This window comes from Dromaius novaehollandiae, chromosome 3 (assembly GCF_036370855.1).
Source record: "Dromaius novaehollandiae isolate bDroNov1 chromosome 3, bDroNov1.hap1, whole genome shotgun sequence".
In the NCBI taxonomy this organism is placed as follows: domain Eukaryota; kingdom Metazoa; phylum Chordata; class Aves; order Casuariiformes; family Dromaiidae; genus Dromaius; species Dromaius novaehollandiae.
The window spans coordinates 14,607,681-14,623,998 of NC_088100.1; positions in this window are offsets into that span (position 1 = coordinate 14,607,681).

Here is a 16,318-nt window from a genome sequence, read left to right on the forward strand (position 1 = left end):
TGATATCACATTTTAATATCACAGTGGTTCCAAAAAATAAATGCTTTTGAATGAAAAGGCAATTCATCCTGACAAAGAGTGGCACTCTCTGTAATCTGCCCCCTCATCAATTGTCAGCAAACAAATGCTCATATGCTTTGTTTTGAGTCTATCATGTCTGTATTCCTAGTTGCTTACACAACCTGGAACTGGTTCTCCTTCGCATAGCTGAGGTGTAGAAAGCACAAGTCTTTGCTGGGAATTACACATTGTTGCTTCCTCTGACAGTCAGCTGGTGTTCTTAACTGTGACAAATTCTGAAACTCAAATATTTTTCTGTCAGTTAAAGAAAAAAATGGAAGTTATGAGATTTGAATCTAAGCTTTGACTACACCCAGCTAATTAGATGTGGGGTTGAATTTTCAAAATCATACAGAGCTGAGATTTTTAAAGGTCTCTTAGCTATCTCTTTTCAGCATTGAATTGTCTAATTGATGTAGGGGACTGTCTGCTTTAGGGTGTATTTGCATACACAAATAATGAGTCCAGATTGCTGTGATTCCAGGATCTGTGGAAACTACATGGCACTGAATGATACCTTCTATGTATACCTCTATGGACTTTGGAAGAGATGTATGTCTGCAAGACCCCCAGTTATTTGTGGCTGCCTCAGTCTGAAACACTATATCTTCTAATTTTTACTAGTTTTCTAGTGGGTTTTGTTTTGGCCCTACTACACCGAGCCTGTGTTCCTTTGGTTACGGTTGTAAGAATGACATTTTTTGGTTTGTTTTTACTGACCCTTCTGGCCCAGGTTTTTGACCCGGATTCTGTTTTCTTTTGTTGTCTCTCAGATTGCGTCCTTATTTATTTCACCTTTCTTGACATATTTTAGACTATATCTGAAATGTCTTTGCTATTCTCAAACACCTCTTCACATCCTATCTCTTCCAGAGTGTTGCTGATCTCTTCCTCTTTCTGAAGTAGTCAACAAAAGACTCCTTTGCTATAACTTCCAGTGCCTCTCCGTGATGATACCCTAACCAGCTAGAGAGTTAGTCCTTTATCAGGTAACTCAGCACTTAGTCACCTTTTCATGAACATCAGAAGTAGGTTTGCCCAAGACACTTTATCCTTTGAATGGATTAAAATTCATTTATAAGATTTTTTCTTGTGCTTTTACAATGTGAACCATGTCCAAAATGTTGTATGGAGTTTCCTTTCGTTTTCTTTTGCTTGCAATACCATGCATGAGGAATACACAGAACATGCACAAATACACGTGAGTGGGTGATCAGGCACAGTTTCCAGTATCATACAGAATTCTAAAACTGAACATAGAGCAATCACATATATCATATATTGAATGTATATCACACATACATTCAGTTTAAGGTAAATCTGAACACTGGCTTTTCATACAAAATCTTTTGGTGATGTTTCTGTAATAGATCAAAAGGATAGCTTTTAAAGCAGACTCATTACCCTCAGGATTTTTTAATGTATGTGCAGTTTGCATCTACCATTACAATGGCATTCAATCCTCAAAAGCAATTTCAGCCTCAATCATATACTGCAGAAAAAAATAACTTTTTAGAGTGCCTAGACTAAAAGCTCTGCACAATCTTCATTATGGAACATACTTTATTAACTGATAAATGAATTAGGGCTTGGTTAGAAAATCATTCTTAGGAATAACATTTAACTGTAATATCATACTTGTTCTCTGAAAGTCTGTGAAAATTTGTGGATATGGGATGTAGAAGTAACACATAATAATATTTATTTTATCATCAAATCATATTTAATCATAGTTCATAATGAATAGAATTTTCTTGTTCTATCTGTTATCTGCTCTACTTTTTATGAATGGTGAGAACTTAGCTTTTCAAAAATTACTTTTTAATTCTACCTATATTGTTTCTATGACTCACCTTTAAAAATAATTCTGCCTTCTCCATCGCTATGAGACCGCAAGGTATTGTTAACAGACTGTTTGATGATGATCTCTGAGAAATAAATTGTTTTGGCCATGTCATAAATGTAGCTGTTCACAACAGCACATTGCCATTACAATTAACAACCCTTTTGGCAGAGGTGAAAGAAAGGCTCTCAGACATTACAATAAGGAATAATCTAAGTTAGACAGGTCTGCATGGGCATGCAAACTGAACTACATTTTAAGCCCTAAAATAAATCATGAGGCATATTGGTGAGTCAATGTGGACAACTCTAGTGTTGCATTTTGGTCTGTAACAATTAAAAAGTTCTTTCTCCATTCTTGTTCATTTCTAGCACTTTACATAAATTTTGGACTCATTTAATGAAACCTAAAAAAACCTCGACAGTCTTGATAAAAGCCTCTTTATTCTACAGTTAATAGAAGGAAGGCTCTTCCTCCAACTCTTCTATGAAATATCCTGAAGCACTGCTATATGACTACGACATGCATTTTTCTTCTCTGCTTATCCATACAATATGGAACAAGCTATGAACAGCTTTTTTTTTCAGGCTAGAAAGGCCTTCCGCACACGTACATAGGTCATTCTACTTTGTGTGTATTGTGAATTTACCCTGGAGGCTATTTGTACTGCTTAAGCTTTGAGAATATCTGGAGCCCTTTCATTAAGGATGAATGGATTTCATGAATTAAGGTAAGTTTCATGTAATCTTCTCAGTAATCAGGTGTTTCATGAACAATAATCTAGTCCCAGCTCTTATTTTTTTTCCTTTATTTCCACTTAATTTCATTAACATTTAGTATTCCTAAATAACTGGGGAAATTTGTAATTTTCTAAATGTAATTCTCAATTAACTTACGATATATACCAGATAACTGCATTACAACATATTGTGTTGCCTCTCTTAGATTTCAGCGTTCAAAAATGGATGATATCTTATTTACTTATAATAACTGCACATTTATTTATGATAAATAAGTAATAGTTTATTTCCTCTGGAAACATTTAGATTGGAAGCTACTTGAGATTATCAAAACCACAATAATGGCTAATTTATTATAGCAAAAAATACTGCTTCTGCTATTATTTCAATATTCTGTAATTTTGACTCCTTTTTTTGTTCTCTAGAATCACAGTCTCGGACAGGGAAAGACCTGGCATAGCTAATATCTCTTTATTACCCCAATATCTCATAATACAGAGTCATAATTTCTATGTAGTTTGGAAGGTACTATCAACCAATGAGAATGAATAACATAATAACTAACTTTTATTATATATCGTTAACATATTTGTATTATATTTATAAGAAATCTGAGATTGTTTTAAGTTTGTGAAAGATTGTTTTTTTTTTCTGGCTAAGCATACAGGAATCTGTGTATACAGCAATGACGTCCTGTGTTTTCTCAACTGGTATTGGTGCAAGCATTTTTAATATGTAATGGACCAGTTGCTCATGTGTTTCACAGTAGTGATCAATATACTCAAGGAAGACAGTTAAATAGTTTTCTATTACCCTTCTAGTCTGTTACCTGGTTGTTGCAGCAGCTTCTGAGCTGCTTTAATTTCTGCTTAGAGAAATATCAGTGTTTCTGTCCAGGATCCCACTGTCCTTTCTTCTCCATCATGCCTCTGAACACTACAGCAGAACCAAGAGTGGGTATGAATATTAGGGCAAATCCACAGTGAGCTGTTTAAGCCAGCTAGCAGGATATTGCACAAGTAATGGAAAGGGGCTGGGGCTCTGGTTCGGGGCTTAAAAATTTACATTCTTTGAACAACTGATTGTGATGGTTCCCTGATGATACTGGGGACCTCCAGCTTTAAAAACCCATGCCATGTAATGGAGTTTCATGCCTCAGCATGTAACAAACTCTCATTCTTTGTGCATCAGGTAGAGTGGGACTATTAGCATATCCTGGTACTATTTACATAACCACTGTGAGATAATGAAAAGTTTCTGTCCCAGGAGAGCTTAAAACAAATCTCACTCCAATAAAACAGAACAACAATGCAGATTGATGTATTTAGTGAAATTTTAAGTAGCCAAGGAGTTACTGTTTCTAAGCAGTCAAAGCAAATACCAAGGAGCTGATTACAAAGTGACATTTATAGGTAAGAAAGTGTATTTTCCACCTATATTACTGGGAAAAGTTTGATTCACATAAATAATTTTATAGGTCTTATAATGAGATTATAGCCAGGTAATAATTTTGCAGTGATAATCCATGATTCATGTTTTTTAAAATCATTTTTCGTGAAAATGTAGTGTTTAACATATAATTTGCTGAGCACGAAAATCTTTGATCCATAGAATAACAACTGAATAATAACAACTCAAGTACTCTGCAAGTCAGATAACTCAGATTTGAAAGATTAAGAGAATGAGAGCGTCGCTGGAAAATTAATTTTTCTTTCATTAAGTGGATGTATTGTACCATAGGCTGGAGTTTATATATTCCCTTCCAAAGAGTAAAGAATTCAGTATGTGAGAATCATTTTCAAAAAGATGCTACCTGATGGTGCTAAATGTGTTTTACCTCTGGACTATTGTGGATTTAATGGGCCATTCTATCTGTTGGCAGGAGATATTAATGTGGTAATGATAATGGGATCTTCCAATCCGTATCTTTTTGTTAGAGGGATTGAAAGTAGGGTTTTTTTTTCCAGTTTTGCTATATCCAGGTTACAGCTGCAAGACATTAAACATCTGAGAATGAACAATTCAACTTTGTAGTAGCTTTAGACTATTTCCTTGCACAAAATCCAGATTTCTGAGAAATTTTCATTCTTGTAAAGGTTAAGGATTAAAATTTCTAGAGTATCTACTACCCAAAGGTATGGTAGTGGGAAAATAGCCTCCATTTGCAGTTAATGACTAATTACTTGCCTTACCCACTTTGACAGTTTGAGAGACTTGTAGGCATAGGACAAGATTTCCTTTCTGATTCATTGTCTACTTAGACCACTTTATACAGCCATTTCTGAATGAATTCATCAAATACCATGCACAAAAGACACAGCGATGGATTAACTAAGCAAGTTTTAATAATAATTGAAATTAAATGAATAGCATTATGTCATTTAGATTAGATTTAGTCTGTATGAAATATCTCTCGCTGATGAGGATTGCCAACTTGAGAGTATTATATGTTCAGTGTAAATTAAAAATTGGCAGTAAAGGTTTGTTGACAAAATAAATTTCAATTAAGAAGTACTAAATATTTGCCCCTAACTAGAAAAGAGTAAGGTGGTTAGAGATTAATTTTAAGAAGGTTTTTATGAGGCTGTTATATTTATTGTGCATCATTTATCTTGTTTACAAGGCAGTTCATACAATGGTAGCTAATAGAAAAGCTTGGCCACACAACACACTATTTTAAATAAGCATATCCAATTATTACAGAAATGACCCAGCTTCTTCTGTGTTTTTGTTTTGTTTTGTTTTGTTTTTTGCTTTTTTTCTCTTTAACGTTCATTATTAGAGCTTACTTTCTTCTAGTGGCTCTCCCTCAAGTTACAAGAACAGTCAATTGTCAAAATACCTTTCATGGAAAGCTTAAAATTGAGATACTGATAAGGCACACGTCTTATCAAAGGACCTTCCTCCTTTCCTACCTCAACAACTTTTCTCAAGTATATTCTTTGTCTAAGCTATTTTTTTCCAGTCAGGGCCTATACAGCAAAAGGGAGAAAGAGTGCCATGTAAAGCCGCAACTCTCAGATAAATACAGACGCCAGAAATATAAGTGGAGCCCTCATGTTTGCCCCCGCTGCTAGAAAAACAAGAACCCCTTTCTTCAGACTGTAACTAAAGGAAGCAGGAAAAGGTTTCCAGAAAGCCCTGTAAATGAATCAAAACAAGCTTTTGTTTTGTTTCTTCTTTTTTTCTTTTCTCTTTTTCCTTTTTTCTTTTTTTCTTTTCTGCCTCCTTTTCTTTTTTTTTTCCTCTGCAGGGAGACAGCACTGAGTTCAAGAGAATCAAACAAGCAGCCCCAAGGACCATGGAGGGCTCCACCTCAGTTCTCAGTTCATCTCTGGCAGGCTTTAGTATCTAAGACCTTATGAAGCCTTTGGGGGCTCCTAGGAAAATGCTAGGTCAAGGATCAGAGACTATCTAGCAGGATGAAGAGATGACTTTTTCCTTCCCTCAGAACCCTTTGCAACCCCGTTCCCAGCTATAAACCTGTAATAGTAAATACCTTCCTGCCACCATTTGCTGTAGGGCTGCAGAAAACTTAAGCTGCTAAAGACTGATGTCAGGATTTGTTTTGAAGAAGCTGTTACTCAGCTGCAATTCACTCACAAAGCTCTTTTATGACTGTGCAGGCTGCCATTGCTCATGCTTGTGTATATTGGCTCTCAGGCGTCCAGCTGGTACAGGTGGGTGGTACTGAGTTCTTCTGTGTAGTTTCCTATGGAAATAAACCTAAATTTGTATTTTAAGTATAAGTCTTATTCTCAGGCATGGCAGCTTCATCTAATATTTTTGAAAAATTTATTACAGGATTTCATGTGGAAGTCATATGACTCCAAGAAAGGCAGGTTTGTCTTAAATATTAGTTTAACTCAAGGATAACTTACTTAGCAGAATAAAATGGATGGGCGAAAGTGTATCATCTCGTTTTCCCCAAATAAATAGAAAAGTGATAAATAATTTCCATATTTTAATTCTGCATATTTTCAGTGGTTGAAAATCTAAGCAATTTCCTGGAAAAAATAATTAAGACTGGTTTTATAAATAACTACCATTCTCATCCTCAGGGGTCTGGAATTAAGGAAATCTTAGTCTGACTTCCTGTTTTGTGTAATTCCATGCAGAAATTACATAGTTCAGGTATTCTTAGAAGAGCCACTTGGGCTGGATTCACTCTACATATCTTTAGACGCCCAACTAAAACATCAAAACTAACAGCCTCAAAACATCAAAACTTTAGCCTCTCTCTATGGAAGGAGGAAAGAATGCAAAAGCCCTGGGCAGGGAGGTGCCTGTCATCATCAATAAGTAACGAAAGACCTGGGGTACTCAGAGAAAGAATCTCAAGTTCAATTAACTTGCCCCTGAAATCCAAATACCTAAAGTGGGACTTGTTTCACCAATGAAATAATGAAATAACTACTGATTCAGAGTAAATCATCCTCCAAGTGTCTGTCTCTCTTCCCTGCCTATAAAAAATTTATATAACTTAGTGTAAGTAACTAAATTTTAAATAGCTAATGATAGATAAGATGAAGCCTTTCTCTAGTGGACCCGTCTTAAGTAAGTGCCCAAGATGTCTATATTGTCAGCGGAGAGAAATAAGGGTATGCCTTCAGAGAAAGATCCTGTTTATTCCCCTCCACTATTGATAATAAAAAGCAATGATGCACTTGTTTTATTAAATGCCTACAACAGAGTCACAAGTCTCATGTTTCTGTAGATAGAATAGATTCTCACTCGGGAACTGCATTTAACTAGTATGATGGGATTAGTATCAATGTCTTCAAAGCTGTGAAACTTAGCAGGGGTAGGAAGGAGGCAACATCGCTTTGACTGATGGATGTGAAAGCAAGTTTCAGACACCAATAGCTCTATATAGAGAGATACTGGAGTAGGTTTCATTTCACCTAGACTCACATGTCTTCAGTGCAGATATCTCAGTCAAAGCTAGCTACCCTAGATTTCTTTGTAGTCAACTGAGCAAAATAAGCCCTAGAATACTAAAGTTAAATGAGTTTAATATGATCCTTATAGTTTATTTTTACAGTTAGTGGAGAAAGAGAGACATCCCCAGATCGATACTCATACTGTCTTAAAATATATGTCCAAAATGAATGTATTTAATTACCTTTTGTAGGTGCTTTCTCTTTCTCTCTTCATTGACTACTTATGTAACCCAGAGAATGTGTCTGGAGGCAAACTTTTGGACAGCTGGAGTTAAAGGAGAGGAGTTACATTGATTGGCTTAACAAGTTAGTTTTTATTGCACGACTACAACTGATACTAATCTATACTGGGCACAGAACCCACTTCTCCACAAAGTGCCGAAAATCTCTGGTTCTGGTACAATGCCTTCTTGTACTGCTTTATCAGTAGTGACAAAGTCTTAGTAGATCCATGGCTAAAACTTTCCTTAGAAGAAAGAAAAAAGAAAAAAAACCTTCCCCCAGAAAAGGATAATTCATGATCCAGCCTGTTCAGACATTGTTGTCTTATTGATCTCACCAACAGCCCTGCCAAACACTGAGAATTTGTGGAAACTAGAAATGGAAAATATTCTTTAAATGTCACTTCTCTTATCTAGGAACATTGCAAGTAAAATTATTATTTTACAATGATCTGCACATGCAGTTGACACATCACCTTATAATACTGCATGGGGCCAATAGCTGACCCCAAAATAACCCATGTGAAAGGCTTTAATATGATACAAGTGTAGATATGACAAAGCAGTGAACTTTCTGAAGCCTGTAAATTGTTAGGAATAGCATTTTAAAGAACTCTGCCCAGGAGAGGTATCATTTGTTACTTCCTGGAGTTAATGATCTCATGTCACAGATAAACTAGGTTATAATCTGTTCTTATGACTCAAGAGAAATTCCTAAGAAAATACAAATAAATCATGACTACTGTCAGGTCATTTGCTAGAGTGTTCCTTGAGAGCTTAGGTTAAAATAATGTCAAGGTATTTTCTGGTCCACTGCAAACATCTATTCCTTTTTGCACACACAATTCTAGTTACTGTCTTTGTGACACTGTTTTGACCCCTAACTGTACCTGGCTGCTATAAATGATGTCTTGACTCCTCCTAAAAGTAATTTCTTGGTATGTTTAGAATATTCTCAAAGTAACTGGCAGATTTCAGCAAGCCACATGCTAAATAACGTACTTCCTTCGGCTACTTGATTACACATTAAAATAAAAACCTGCCTTGTGCGTAAATTGCAGGCTAATCTGCCTCTGTGAGCTTCTAATACTAGCACTTTTAGAAGTGTGTGACACAGAAATAATAGTTAATTTGTACAGCTTTGAGGAAGTAGCCCTCAGTTCTGCCAACTTTTCCATTTGTAAGCAGTGCCTCCCAACAGAGTCTATTTATAAAGCATAGGTGATTATAGATTTAGGGCTAAAATATCAAAAAGGTCTGTAAGACACAGATGGCAGGATATTTTATTACTGACTTCAGTGGGAACAGGAGTATACGAAGGACCCGTTCCTTACACAGAGCTCTGGAAAGAAGAGAACTGAGGAAAGCCAGCACTTCGTGCCAAGAAGTTTTCAGGACTCTGTACAAATACTACAATTGAGAGAAGCATCTCAGTTCAGGATAATACGTAACAATTTAGGCATTGATGTCAATGAGATTTAAGCATCTTTTCAGTACTGTGCTAAGTACAGATGTCTAGGTATAAATGGTTAAGGACAAGTTCCAAAATAAATAAGTCTTGGTGATTGAAAAGCTCAGCCCTGAAGCTTGGTTTTCAAATGTCTTGCTGCAAAGTGGAAGTCAAGGGTCAGACTTCTCTCAGACAGTGCATGACTAGACCAAGTCTAACTTTACCTTTTGGGTTTTTTGGTTTTATTTGGTGGAGAAATTTGGCGGCTATCGTTAGACCAGCAGCAGGGATAAAGGCAGTTGTAAGTAAAATCCAAAAGCTAATGATGTTGCTGACTTGAAAGAGTGGGTGAGAAGGATTAAGAGACAGAGGGATGGAGAAAAAGGAGAGGAGCTAGAAGTGCAAAAGTGGGTATCCAGTCTGAGCAAAGAGCCAAAATCTGGCACCAGATTGTCTCATTACTGTTGTGGCTGTCTTTTCCAGGTATCTCCCTACCATCAGTATTTTCCTATCCTGGAGGATATAATTTCCTATAATTTCTAGTAAGGTTTCTCTTTCTATTAACACTACAGAAACATCTAGACTTACCAATATCTTATCAATCATTCATTTTTTTCCCAAATGTAGTTTTTCCCCAAATAAATACTGATTAATTCATCTTATCTCTAAAGCTCCTCTTTAAAAAAAAGAAAATCCTTCTTCAGCTACAGTTCCCATCTCATTCTTTTTACTTTATTCTTGTCTTTCCTCAACAGTGGAAGATTTTGAGAATCTATGCTCCAGTCCTAACTGCCCTTCCACCATGTTTTTATTATTCTTTCATTATCAGATTTCACTTTCTATATCCTTAGTTAAGTTACTGTCTTTATGGTAAACTACTGTCTGTAGATATTCTGTTGACAGACATTCCTCCACAGTCATATCAGCCAAATTGAAAATCAAGGCAAATCAGTCACCTGTTTAGTAGATCAGACTTAAATTATTTAAAAAAAAAAACTCCATTCTCACTTCATAATAGCTACTTTTTCTTGCCTCGTCCCCTTTGTATTTTTCAGTTGATAATCTTTTACTATGATGTGTTTTAATTTATTTTAGAAGATCTAACTTAGGTTGACTTTTGGCAACCATTTTATTTTACTCTTCTTTTTTTTTTTTGATTTTTAAAATTAAACTCTTTTTTTACTGTTCAACCCCCTTTTCTGTAACATTGTTTTTCTATTTATTACTACTATTCTTTCTGAAGATAGTTTGCAGTCCTTTTTTTTGTGGTGTTTCCCCCTTGTAATTTTAAAAGAAAGTTCTACAGCATGCTGAAAGAAATTCCAAACTTTCACTATATTCTAGTCCTTTACTCTTCAGTCATACTGAATTTAATCACTAGCTTTTTTAATAACTCAGAGTCAGCCCTTTTGAAACTGAGTATCTTAATCACAGACTATTTAATTTAAACTTTTCATTACTGCTTCCAAGCTTATTTTTTTCTAACTAGCTTTTTTGAAATTTTTTTCCTTGTAACCCAAGCCAAGTCTAAGATAGCATTAACTCTTGGAATTTAAGGATGCAATTTATCTACATTGTAGCAGACATCTGAAATATCTGTTTTATAATGAGAGGGATTGTGTTCTAGAAATGACCATTATTCATCACTGACTGTCAAGGGAGGATAGGATGACTAGTCCAGATATTAGTGATTTATACTGTCATTTAGTCAAATGAATCCCCCTCTTGCTGCTTATCCCAAATCCAAGAAGCATTCCTGTCATCAGAAAGAATTCACCAACTGGGTCTCCTTTGTAGCTTGCCTGTTCAGCCTCACCTGATGGGAGATCTCATAGCATCCTTTCTCACAAAGCACATAAAAAGGAATTAAATAGATAGCAATAGGCTCTCAGAGCAATGTGCACACAAGCTTTCATCCCAGGAGTCTTATTACGTAGTGCATCCTACTCAATATCTCTATGAACCAACTCGTTTAACAGATGCGAGCACTAGGCACCCAAAGATGCTTCTGAGGCAAAGGTATTAGGATCTTGCCAGACCTCTTGCACAAAAGATTGCTGATATCTGGGGGAAGTGATAATGGGTAGTATCACAGAAAATGTTTGATTTATATGATAAATGTGTAAAGAGTACTTTTGTCCAAAGAAATACAGGCCTTTATGTCTATTCTTTATACAAGATTCTTCAATAGTCTTCTTATGTCCAAAGGAACTTTATTCCTTGTTTCCAAGCCCACTCTGTCTGTCTCCTCAAGGTTTGCAAACACAAATGAAGTTTGATAGAAAAGATAAGATGCTGATATTGAAAAATAGCAAATAGTTTGTTGGATTGTGTTGGGTTACATCTACTTCGATTTTACTTCCCACTTTGCAGATGCTACAAAAGCTTTTTGGCTTGGAGTCAGAAAAGTGGAAGCACTGTGCTAGAATAACTGCACAAAGGCAGACAGTGCATAGCATCTGTATCTGCAGCTGTAAAAGCTTTGGAGGAAGGACTCTGTCATAGCTACATTGAAGTAAATGATATTTGGAGGGGCTGAACACAGGGGAAGCTACCAAGCATTTCTGTTATTTTGTGAGACAAAACTGTGTATGCTATCTTTTTGTGTGTGTCCCGCTCTGAGGTATTTATGGGCGAATCTGTACCACAGAGCAGCATTCCCAGGTTGCTGCTAAATGAGCCTGAAAAACAAAATCATTAGCTTGGGTGCGAATTTTTGACTCATCCCATTTTTTGAACCTAAGCTGGAACGTCTGTATAGTGCTTCTCATTCCATTTTAAACAGACAAATCTTTTCTCATGATCCCCTGCACTGTATATACACATTTGTCCCAATCTGTACACTCTGCAAAGAGACTGAGATCCAAGAGATTCCAGGTCATCTATGTTAGATGACTTTCATTTATCATTCACTGGCAGCTGAATTTAAACCTACGTTAAGTTCAAAAGAAAGGATAGGAGGGGTTGAAAAAGGAGGAGTAGGAGGAAGTATTTCTTGTGGAAAGTCATGGATAGGTTGCCATGAGGAAAACTGAGGATTTGTAAGCACTCAGGAGATGTGAGTGGGGGTGAAGACTTTGCCCCTAAAAGTCCTACAGACTCTCCCATTCCTTTTCCTTATGCCTTTAATGCCACTGAAAATCACACAAATAAAGCCCTTCTCAAAAGCCCTTTCAACCCCCTTTACACCTCCTCCCCACCCCAGGGTCCCACTCACCCTTTGTAACCCACTGCCATTGACCTTGCAGTTTTTCTCTCTCTATCCCAAATTATCCTTGCTATTACTGCTGTTCAGCTACATTTTTGAGAAGCCCTAAACCATTTCTGAATGAGATATAATGTCAAGACAGCTGTGAGATTTGTGCTATCTGGGTCACATCTGTAACATTCTATAGATTAATAACAAGTTCTTAGTCTCCAAAACAACTCAACACCCTTTTTTTCCGATCAAAAGATTTAGCTGAAAATATTTAAGAGAAAAAACATACTGTTTTCTACTTATAGAAACTGTATACCTATGGAAACTTTTTTTTTTTTTTTTTTTTTTAATGTCCAGGAAGTAACTAGAGGGATTCATTACTCTGGCTTTAAATGAGAGATGTAAATTGCTCTCCAGTTTTCTTTAGTTCGTGAGAGATTAAGACTCTAATTCCAAGTAGATTTTTTGTCACGAGAGATCTTCCACTTGGAAGAATCAATTTAGATTAAAATTCAAAGCAAGTTTGCAATGATGTCATTCTAATAAGTGTTAAAATTAGGTGTTTTCAATTGAATGCAAAATCAATTAAAATTTACAGAAATTTGAATTCGCTGTTTTGGCAATGTCTACTCAGGGAGCAGAAATTGAAATACTTGTTCCTATACAGCATATCATACTGTTCTCCGAAAACTGCATACAAAAGCAACCACATTACACACCGGTTATAGATAGTTTCAGATGCATGTCTTCATTTGTCATTCACGGTGACTACATAAGAGACATCTCTGCAGGGCTGTTAACTGAACATGTAGTGAGGTGAAAATAATGATTATGGTATCCTGTCATAGAATGGACAAGTCATTTGCACAAGAACATTACACCATCAGCTACAGTGAAATATTTTGATTCAATTTAATTTCCAATTCATATTTCAGGAAGCCTTACTTTAATATTATGGAACATACTTTTTAAGGTTTTGGAAGCATAGAATATATTTTTCACTATTTACCATGTTCTCTTATGCTTCTTTCATGAATAAATTAATATCCAAAATGAAAAGGAATGATTATATACAATGAAAAGGAATGATTACATACAGTTTTAAATGTAATTTTGCATTCCATAAACATTAATTAAGTATACGCATGCCTTACCAATTAGTCTGAAAGTAGGAAAACTTAACAGATTGGTACGTCCAGTAGTGGATCATGCTGTTCATATATTAAACATTGCAGAGTTCTCAAGATATACTGTTATTTTGGTCTGATTTTGTTAAATACATGGAAAACTTGCTTGTCTTGAGGAAATTTCTCCTGGTAGAATGGTGCCTTAAGCTTCTGATCTCTCCTCTTCTGTCCCCTCCTAGCTGAGTGCCTCCTTGTATCACCACATCATTTCTGTCAGTACACTTGATTTGGGGGCTAGGGAGGAATCAGTTCAGAGAAAGCCTGCAACCTAGATAAAGGTCCATTTCAATAGGGAAGTCCACGATGAATCATCCTGGCCTGACTTAGAAGTGACATGGAGAAGAAGAAGGCTACATAAACTAGCGGTGCCATTGGAGAAATGCCTATGAACATAGGAGAAATGTCTACACCATAACTTAGGTTTTGGGTCTTGATTCTAAACATTGATGTATAATGATTTTTGAGTATCCTTCCCAACCTTTCTGAAAGCCACCAGTCTCCCACAGACCTTATCTCATATATTCCAGCTTGGTTGCTATAGGACATCTCAGATAGCATGAGATATGTGGGCAACTGAATTTAAAACCTAGCATGAGAACATAAAACTTTAGGATCAGGATTCAGTCTGAGACTAAGAAACTTAAAGGTATGTGTCAATATGGTAGTTGTCTAAGCTCTTCTTTAGCTGCCCTGAGAATTTAGACACTTAGTACCCACACAGACATCTACATGAAGATACCCAAATTCAGATGTTTTAATCTCGACCCTATGGTAGACACATTTAAGTGAGAAGAATTCTACCCTGCACTATACATAATATGTTGACTTCTGTGGTGAAGCTATCCTGAGAAATTCTCAGCTCCACACCACAGTTTTCTACCTCTGTAGCTGTGCTGAGTCAACTGCTCATGAGGCTCAAGTAGAAGCAGATGACAGCAATTACCTGGCTTAAAAATGGTCCTTTGTTTCAAGAGGCTACCTTTAATCTAGACTGCTTCAGCCTTCTGGTACACCAGTGTAGCCCCATGCACTACTGTATTAACACAACTGAGGAAGTGGTAAGTCACATCAGTGGTGCAGGAATGATAAGCCAAGGTGGTGAAGAGGGTGGAAATTTTCTTAAGCTTGTTTTGCTGCTGAAGCCAGAATAACTATTTCTTCAAAAATGGGAGGCTTTGTGTAAAGAGAAGTGTTTCCACTTTAGTAAGCACATCCCAGAATGCTTAGAAAAAATGAATTCTTAGAAAAGTAAGTGCTGATGAAATGTTAACAATAGATTTTATTCAGAATTCCCCTGTGCAAGTCAGTTTTCTAGTACAATCAGATGCTGCAGATCTGATGTGGATGTGACAGTATTCAGAGACCTACACATACTCTAAGGCTGACGGTACTCACTTGGGGGCCTAGGAAAAGAATCTTTTAGGTGAGATCAGAAATGGCTAAGCTAATTTGATAGTCTGTAGCTGCTCCTGAAAGAGGGAGCTACCATTTCTTATCTCTTCTTTTACCCCAGTCTCACTTCCTTTGTACCTACTCTGGGGACCATTTGAGCTCATAGTGGGAAATGATTCTTTTATCTATCTATCTGTCTATCCATGCATGCATCCATCCATATGTATATATGCATATATGTTTGTGTGTGTATATATATGTGTGTGTGTGTATATATATATATATATATTTTGCTGTGTTTAGTGAGATAACATCACAGAAGGTGCTGAGAAGTACCACAGCTGACACAGGGTATGTGGAGGAGCCACATGAAGCACATAGAAAAGGGGGTAATGGAAAAATAAACCCCAACTTTTCATAGCGAAGGGCTGTTAAGTCTACTCACTGTATGCTCAGAGTGATGTGCCACAGCACTGGCGCAGAGCAGAGACTGAGAACATGCAGCCAAGGCAAGTACAAAGGTAGAAGTGTATTATCAGTGCATAAGCTGAAATTCCCTGACCGTTTTAGGCCAATATAATTGCAGGCCACTGCTGATAGGATCTCCCCTCCCACCCCCCCAGCTGTTAACCCCAGCTGCATATTCATACCTTTTATATTGGTACTACATGGGGTGCAGCTGAACTGGAACTAAAGAACAGAGCCATCTGAAAATGATTAATGTATATTTTTTAAATTTGTTCTTTGTTGGACGAGTTTCACCAAACTGACTCATCACATGGGTACATAAGCATAATGCTGGCACTTGGGAAGCGCTAAGGATATGTACTTGGGGCAGAATGTTGAATTGGATTGATGTTCCTCTTTCAGGAACATCTAACAGCTCTACCTTTTCATGCAACTGTGCATGCGGGGGGAAAAAAAATCAAATGGCAGGTCCATAGTCACAGTCTCAGATTTTTACCTATCAGACAGCTCATTGTGTCTGCTCATCTACTCACTTTACTCACTTCACAACACGTGCAATCTGCCTCGATCTGCCTCTTTGCCTACTTGGAGCTAGTGGCCCTACCACCATTCTTTAGGAGAGGGCACCATGAGTACATGAGTGACCACAGATGCTGAAGACATAGACATAATCTTTCAGCTAGACTCCCTCTATTCCTGCTTTCTCTATTTCTTGCTCCTTCTCAAGCACTGAAGATCCATCATAGAAGTATTGAACAAGACGGAGATAGGTAAGTCTTTACTTGGGGAGCGGTATAAAGGGAAGGGGATTTGTT